Source organism: Pristiophorus japonicus, chromosome 2, assembly GCF_044704955.1.
Source record: "Pristiophorus japonicus isolate sPriJap1 chromosome 2, sPriJap1.hap1, whole genome shotgun sequence".
Classification (NCBI taxonomy): Eukaryota; Metazoa; Chordata; class Chondrichthyes; family Pristiophoridae; genus Pristiophorus; species Pristiophorus japonicus.
The window spans coordinates 189752342-189760552 of NC_091978.1; the positions used below are offsets into that span (position 1 = coordinate 189752342).

General features: G+C 48.3%; 1 long non-coding RNA gene across 1 annotated transcript in view; it reads right to left on the minus strand.

Annotated features, from left to right (window-relative positions):
* Nucleotides 1-473: 473 nt before the first annotated feature.
* Nucleotides 474-8211, minus strand: part of LOC139232883 (uncharacterized) — a 9438-nt gene continuing 1700 nt past the window's right edge. Inside the window, exon 2 of the long non-coding RNA XR_011588091.1 lies at nucleotides 474-826. This is a non-coding gene — a long non-coding RNA (uncharacterized lncRNA). The remainder of the gene's footprint in view (nucleotides 827-8211) is intronic.

Genomic DNA, 8211 nt, shown 5'->3' on the forward strand with positions numbered 1-8211 from the left:
CTTGATGAACCAGACTGCATGGTCATTTCTCATTCATGCTCTTCTTCCTCTATACCTTCTAGCTCATCTAGCTGAATGGGTTCCCCACTCTGAGTGGTAAAGTGGTATAGGACACAATGGATGCTGTTTTAGCTGTAAGGTAGGACCTGATCTATCTTGACAATTAAAACACTGCTTTAAAATCCTGATCCAAATAGCTGGTGCAGTATGGGCCATTGTAAGATGAAAGCACTGTGCTTAATGCATTATTCTGCTGTGATGTCCGAAGATCACATTTCCATTGATCGAATGAAATCCCTAGTGATTAAATGTGCCACAGGGTTCTTCTCTGACACCCCAAGGTTTGCTAATTAAGCCGTACCCACCCACCCACCCTTTCCTTCAACGACTGTCTGTCCCATCTTTGACAGAGACTGTAATTCCCATATTGGACTGTTCAGTCACCTAAGAACTCACTTTTAGAGTGGAAGCAATTTTGAGGGACTGCCTATGATGATGATACTTTAATGAACACAGCCACCTGGTAGAAGCACTAAGACCTTTCCGGTTAATCTCTCTTTTCCATTGAGAAAGTGATAAACATACTGAATAAACTATGGGGCCGATTTTCATCAAGCCTTCCGCCACCTAAAATGTCGCCGATGGCTGGATATTCATGTACCGGACAGTACTTTGGGCGGGATATTCATGGCTGCGGTCCCTCGAAGGTCAGCAGGCGGCAAGTGGACGACATATGCCGCCAATCTGGGTGGCAGCGGGTGGGAGGTCTCTTTCTCAGTGGTAGAGGCACTTGCCGCCCAAGTGCTGCCGAGGATGGATCGAAGACCTGAAAAAAAAAAATCACCAATAAAAAATACAAAAACTATCTGAAGACCTTCAGGGGACCCGATGCAGATAAGTTGCTGTTGAAAATGTTTTAAAAACTGTTCACTTACCTTTTTTTTAGGTTCTTCAGACTTACCATCGGGGACAGACCAGCCTCCAGCCAGCGGTCCACCCCGGTTCTGCTGCCGAGACCCGGCGACTCCCACCCGCAGGAATCTGGGAGCTCGGCGGGCGGGAGGTCAGTTGCACCACTCGGCTGTCCGCTGAGGTCAGCAGGCGGTTCCCGGTGGCTCTCTCCTCCCGCCTGCTCCAGGCCACCTCCAAAGTGGCACTGGGCGGATCGTCATGAGGAATGTCGGCGGGAGTGGGCGGCAGTGGGCAGTGGGCTGATGAATTTCAGCCCCAATGTTTCAGAGACTTGTTTGATACCTCAGTGTACAGATAACTGACTGCACCAGCAAATGTCAAGGACATCTAGGGATGGGTAATAAATGCTAGGCTTACCAGTGACACCCTCATCCTGAGAATGAATAAACAAAGGATCGACATTGGCAGGTGCAGTGGAATGACCATGATGAGCATTGTGCATGCATGAGGGTGGGAACTGGTGGGAACAAGGTTGGAGGTGTGCTAAAATGCAAAAATTCAGCAGCAAGAAGCAGAAAAAATTACACTAAATCTATTATGCAATGTTCAATTTGTCAAATCAAAAGCAAATAGGTAACCCATACAAGAGTTATGAGATAAGATTAAAAATTACCACTAGCGATATTAGCAGACAATAAATTATTAGACATTCATCTGTCCATCATTTTAGCTGAAGCTTTAGTCCACATTTATTCACTAAGTCAGAAGATTCTGGGTTCAAGGCCCACTTAGAGACTTGAGCACATAATCCAGGTTGGAACTGAAGTGTAGTACTGAGGGAGCGCTGCACTGTTGGAGATGCCAACTTCAGATGAGCCCGTCTGCCTGCTCAACTGGATATAAAAGATTCCATAGCACTATTTGAGGAACAAAAACAGAAAACGCTAGCAAGACCCAGAAAGTCAGACAGTACCTGTAAGGAAAGGAAGAGTTTCAGCCATTGTACTTCATCAGAACTGCCAACATTTATCACTCAACCAAGATCATCAAAACAGATTATCTGATCAATTATCTTATTATCTAACAAAGGGTCATCGACCCAAAACGTTAACTCTGCTTCCTCTCCACAGATGCTGCTTGACCTGCTGAGATTTCCAGCATTTTCTGTTTTTATTCCAGATTCCAGCATCCGCAGTATTTTGCTTTTCAATTTTCTTATTGCTGTTTGTGGAACTCACTGCTGTTTTTGCTTATGTTACAATGACTACACTTCAAACATACTGCATTGGCTGTGAAGTGCTTTGGGATATCCTAAGAACATGAAAGGCATCATATAAAAATCCAAATTCTTTCTTTTTTAATGTTGGTGATAGTAATTCCAAGCTTAAAGAGTCTAAAACAGACATAAAAAGAGCTGAGGAAAGCCAGAGGAAAACAAAGAGAAAAATGAGCACTATAAATTTTAAAACATACACAAGCTCCATTTCAATGGGGTCAATTTGATTTCACCAAAACTAGCATTAACGGAGCAGTAATATGCTCAAAATAGAGTCAATAGACTTACTGATCTGTTAATGCTAGTGCCTCGGCCGCTGACATTTTGAAAGTAGCCTATTTTTGGGCGGCCTCAGTGCCTGCCTGAAATAGGTGGGAGGCCTCTTAACCATTGGGGTCCTGATGAAGCAGTTATGGTACGCACTCTGACCCCTTGTGTCCCGGCATTGAGCAGCAATCCTTAAAAGGAACTGAGGAAATAACCAGAAAATTATTTTATACTTTTATCTGTGTGGAGCTCCTGGCCACCACAAAAATACTGTTGGCTACCACAGGTCCAGGCTCATCCCATAGGTTTCGCTTCCTAACCCCGCTTCTCAAGAACTACCTGTCATGTTTGTAACTACAATGTAACACCACTGTATTAATGAATACACTCAACTGAGATGCACACCTTGACCACAAGGGGTGAACTTGTGGAAGACACTCCTTACCTGACCACACAGGTATATAAAGGGAGGTCCCACGCAGGGTCATCACTTTTGGAGTCCTGTAATAAAGAGCTAAGGTCACAGAGTGGCCTTGTCCCTGGAATGTGCCTCGTGTGGTTTCATGCTGTAGAGTAAGGACTTTACACTGGTGACGAGAAACGGGAATTCACGACCCACAAGAATGGCCACCGGTAGCACAGAGGAACGGTACTGTGTTGGGAAAGACTGGGACGATTTTGTCGCGAGGCTTCAGCAAAGCTTCGTAACTAAAGACTGGCTAGGGGATGCAGCGGCCGACAAGCGACGGGCTCATCTCCTGACCAGCTGCGGGCCAAAGACTTATGTGCTCATGAAGGACTTACTGGCACCCGAAAAACCGGCGGACAAAACCTTTGAAGAGCTCAGCAAATTAATTGGGGAGCACCTCAAACCGGCGAGCAGCATACGCATGGCTCGGCACAGATTCTACACCCACCGACGTCGTGAAGGACAGAGCATACCAGACTTTGTAGCGACCTTTGACGTTTGGCCAGCCTCTAAGTTCACAGACGCCTGCAGGGGGTATCAGTCATGTGGGAATTTTTCGCAAGTTAATTGAGACCAAGGACTTGACCTTGGAAGCAGCAGCGTTGTTAGCTCAAACTTTCATGGCGGGGGGGGGAAGAGACGAAAATGATTTACGCGTGCAATTCTGCCTCTAACGCGGCGATGGATCAGGGATTCAACATCATAAATGCTACTCAGAGCCCCGCAAGCAGTCAGGGGTAGTCTGACATTTACCAGCCAGCTATAGTTCCCAGAGCAAGATCTCATCAGAGATATGGCAGGCTGAACGGACATTCACGTCATCACTGGCCGAGTGCAATGATGGCTGTCACACACAATGGGCTAGTGAACCGGCTGCCATTCTGGATAGTCCCAGGCAATGGTCCTGCTCTGTTGGGGAGGAGCTGGTTAGCAGAGATGAACTGGAAATGGGGGGATGTTCACGCAATGTCCTCGGCGGAGCGAAATTCGTGCTCACAAGCCCTACAGCAATTCGAGTCACTATTTCAACTGGGCATTGGGACTTTCAAAGGCACTAAAGTGGTGAAGCACATCACCCCGGACGCTAGGCCAGTGCACCACAAAGCCAGAGTGGTGCTGTATGTGATGTGAGAAAAAGTCGAGAGCGAATTGGACCGGCTGTTGCGAGAGGACACCACTGTATTACTATATACATAAACTGAGATGCACATCTTGACCACAGGGGGTGAACTTGTGGGAGACACTCCTTACCTGATCACACAGGTATATAAAGGGAGGTCCCACGCAGGGTCATCACTTCTGGAGTCCTGTAATAAAGAGCTAAGGTCAGAGAGTGGCCTTGTCCCTGGAATGTGCCTCATGTGGTTTCATACTGTAGAGTAAGGACTTTACACTACCTGCAGCTGCCGCGGATGTCCCAGCTGGCCACCATTCCTGTGGCACAAAACCAGCGAGATGCCTGTAGCTTGCCAGTCAGATTCAAGTAAAGCCCAGGCCTCAAAATCACAGGAGCCCCTTTGCCACTGAAATGGATGGGCCACTGGTGCACTGCACTAGTCAGCCACTATTTGTGTTCAAAATATTTAAAAAGTGCACAAAGTATTTAATTTTAAAGGAAAATCGATTATTACTGATTTGAAAGAGATTTTCGTTAAAAAGCAGGCGGAATTAATTCAAAAGGCAATTAGATACTTTGAGCCTACACTGAAAATTACACATTCTGGATGAAATCTTCCCAGCTCTGCGAGTACGGATTTGGAGGCGGGCCCACTGTCAAAATGCCCGAGCTTGATAGCGGTTCGGGATCCCGCTCTAAACATGCCTCCATGTGAGTTTCTGAATGTCAGGTCTACGTGCAGATCGCAGACCTAACAGCAAGCAGTGGGCCGGTTATTTAAGAAAGTTAGGATCAGGCTGGGGAGCAGAAGGAGCAGCGTGGTGGCCTGGCCCAGCAGGCTGCACGGCCTCCGGCCTGTGAGCACCAAGGCAGCAGGCAGGGGATCAAAAGGAGCAGCATGGCGGCATACCACTCCAGGGAGCAGGAGAGCAATGGCAGCGAAGAGGGACGTCACCAAAATCCAGGTCGGTGATTGGAGCGTGGGCAGACACAGCAGGAGCGGCAAGGTCGGGCGAAGGAGCGGCAAGAGATCGTGGAGCGACGTGATCGGGGCCCAGGAGAGGCGTGAGTTCGGGGCCCAGAAGAGGTAAGGGTCCAGGGGCAGCATGGGCCAGCCCACACTGCGATAAGTGTGCACTAGGTCCGTGCAGCAGAGCTCGTCTCCAGTCGTCTTGGTTAATCCTTGCCACTGGACCAAAACCTAGCTCTGTCAAGCCTGTGTGGTGGCTGGTGTGCAATGGCCACCACATGTTAAAAAAAATCCAAGCACAGGCATCTGCCACCCTTCAAGATTTAGTTCGGATTTTAGTTCCTTCATTGAAATACCTGTGAACTTTTTGATGTGGAAGCAAGTCATCCTCGATTCAAGGGACTGCCTATGATGATGGTGAAATGCTACTTAACAGGATTAAAAGTAGGCACTTACAATTTTACCAACATTTTGACGGGTTTGCTATCCCTTGGGGAACACACCAGGAAAGTGGAGTCTGGTTCTCAGTGATTCTCATTACTTTGACTAATTGGCAGCTGCAGAGGTGGTACAACAGCTACCATTTCACAGCTGTTCACTTTCCAATGTCAGAAGCTGAAGCCAGCCTTCATGATTTGGAACAAACTTTTGATCTGTATGCAATTTAGAAATGTTTGCAGTGAACTCTCTATTCATTGTCACCTCCTTGGAGCAAACTCTCTCACCATTGACAGATTGCTTCTGTCATCTTGACCTCACCTGACAGCAGCATCGGCGCCCTTGACCTTGGTCCTCAGAATCCCCACGATCAGCCCCAACACAAGCATCCCTAAACACACCAGCATCACCAACAACAACACCAAACTTTTCCGCAATCAACTGATGCTGCACACGAAATTGGATTTGAAAACCGCAAATGTAACACCCCTATTCAAGAAAGGAGGTGGACAGAAAACAGGAAACTAAAGACCAGTTAGCCTAACATCTGTCATTGGGAAAATGCTGTCGTCCATCATTAAGGAAGTAGTAGCAGGACATTTAGAAAATCAAAATGGAGTCAAACAGAGCCAGCATGGTTTTATGAAGGGGAAATCATGTTTACCAAATTTACTGGAGTTCTTTGAGAATGTAAGAAGCAGTATGGATAAAGGGGAACCAGTAGATGCCCTGCATTTGGATTTCCAGAAGGCATTCGATAAGGTGCCACATAAAAGGTTTCTGCACAAGATAAGAGCTAACGGGGTTAGGGGTAATATATTAGCATGGATAGAGGAATGGTTAACTAACAGAAAATAGAGAGTCAGGATAAGTGGGTCATTTTCAGGTTGGCAAACTCTAACTAGTGGGGTGCCACAGGGATCAGGGATGGGGCTTCAACTATTTACAATTTATATTAATGACTTGATGGAGGGATCGACTGTAATGTGTTGTTAGTTGGTATGATTGGACAAGGGTGAGAGTGAGTGTGAGGGGTGGCTAGTGAGATGGGGAAGTGAATGTAGATAGAGAGAGAGGGATGGGTGGAGATGCAAAGTAAGTTGGTATGAGTAAGGACGTGCACATGTAGAGTAGAGAAGGTAGAGTGATGGGGATGTGATGAGTAGCACAGCAGGACGAGGTTGAGTGTGGCTTTGCAGTAACATTTTGTGATCTACTGAGATCATTGAAAGGTTTGCGCCATAGCAGCCTGGTCCTCCTGACGACATCCCTGCTTGTGCCTCCTGTGCAATGTGCAACCAGGCTGCATTGGTGTCCTGGGTTGGGGCAGTCATCTAAACTATGACCATTGACTGCTCATGGAGGAGAGTTCTTTAGGGGTCAAGTTTCGGCCTGAGTTGCTCCTATTTTTTTGGAGCAACTAGTTTAGAATGGAGTATCTTAGAAATTGCAATTTTCGGCATTTAGTTTGCTCCAGTTCTAGTCAGTTAGAACAATTTCTTTTTAGAACAGATTTTTTTTTCAAAAGGGGACGTGTCCGGCCACTTACGCCTGTTTTGCAAGTTTAGGCAGTGAAAACTTATTCCAAACTAACTTAGAATGGAGTAGTGTAGATTCTTGTACGCTCAGAAAAACCTTGCCTATACTTGGAAATCAGGCATAAGGAAGAGAGATGGGGGGAAGGAAGGAGGGTTTACAAACATTAAACACATCACTTTTACAAATAAAGAGCCATCATCAATAATAAATGATAAATCAATAAATCAAACAAAAAATTAATCAAAAAAATTAATAAAAAATGTTTAAAAAAATTAATAAATCAATCAATAAAAAATTAAGTTTCTACTCACTGACTGCAGCACCAGGAGCCCTCCAACAGCGTGCTGGGAGGGGGGGGGGCCCCAGTGTGTCTCTCTCTTTGTCTCTGTCAGTGTCTCTCTCTCTCTCTCTCTCTTTCTGTCAGTGTCTCTCTCTCTCTTTCTGTCAGTGTCTCTCTCTGTGTCTCTCTCGGTCTCTCTCTCTGTCTGTCAGTGTCTCTCTCTCTCTCTCTCTCTCTGTCAGTGTCTCTGTGTTTCTGACAGCGAGGGGTGGGGGAGGAAGGGGGTAGGGGGCGAGGAAGGGGGAAGGGAGGGAGGGGGGAAGGAAGGGGGAGGGAGGGAGGGGAGGGGGAAGAAGGGGGGATAGGGGAGGGGGAGAGAGAGGGGGAGGAGAGGGAGAGGAGGGGGGAGAGGAGAGGGAGAGGAGGGGGAGGAGAGGGAGAGGGAGGGGAGAGGGGGAGGAGAGGGAGAGGAGGGGGGAGAGGAGAGGGAGAGGAGGGGGGAGAGGAGAGGGAGAGGAGGGGGGAGAGGAGAGGGAGAGGAGGGGGGAGAGGAGAGGGAGAGGAGAGGGAGAGGAGAGGGAGAGGAGGGGGAGAGGAGAGGGAGAGGAGGGGGGAGAGGAGAGGGAGAGGAGGGGGGAGAGGAGAGGGAGAGGAGGGGGGAGAGGAGAGGGAGAGGAGGGGGGAGAGGAGAGGGAGAGGAGGGGGGAGAGGAGGGGGGAGAGGAGGGGGAGAGGAGGGGGGAGAGGAGGGGGGAGAGGAGGGGGGAGAGGAGGGGGAGAGGAGGGGGGAGAGGAGGGGGGAGAGGAGAGGGAGAGGAGGGGGGAGAGGAGAGGGAGAGGAGGGGGGAGAGGAGAGGGAGAGGAGGGGGGGAGGAGAGGGAGAGGAGGGGGAGAGGAGAGGGAGAGGAGAGGGAGAGGAGGGGGGAGAGGAGGGGGGAGAGGAG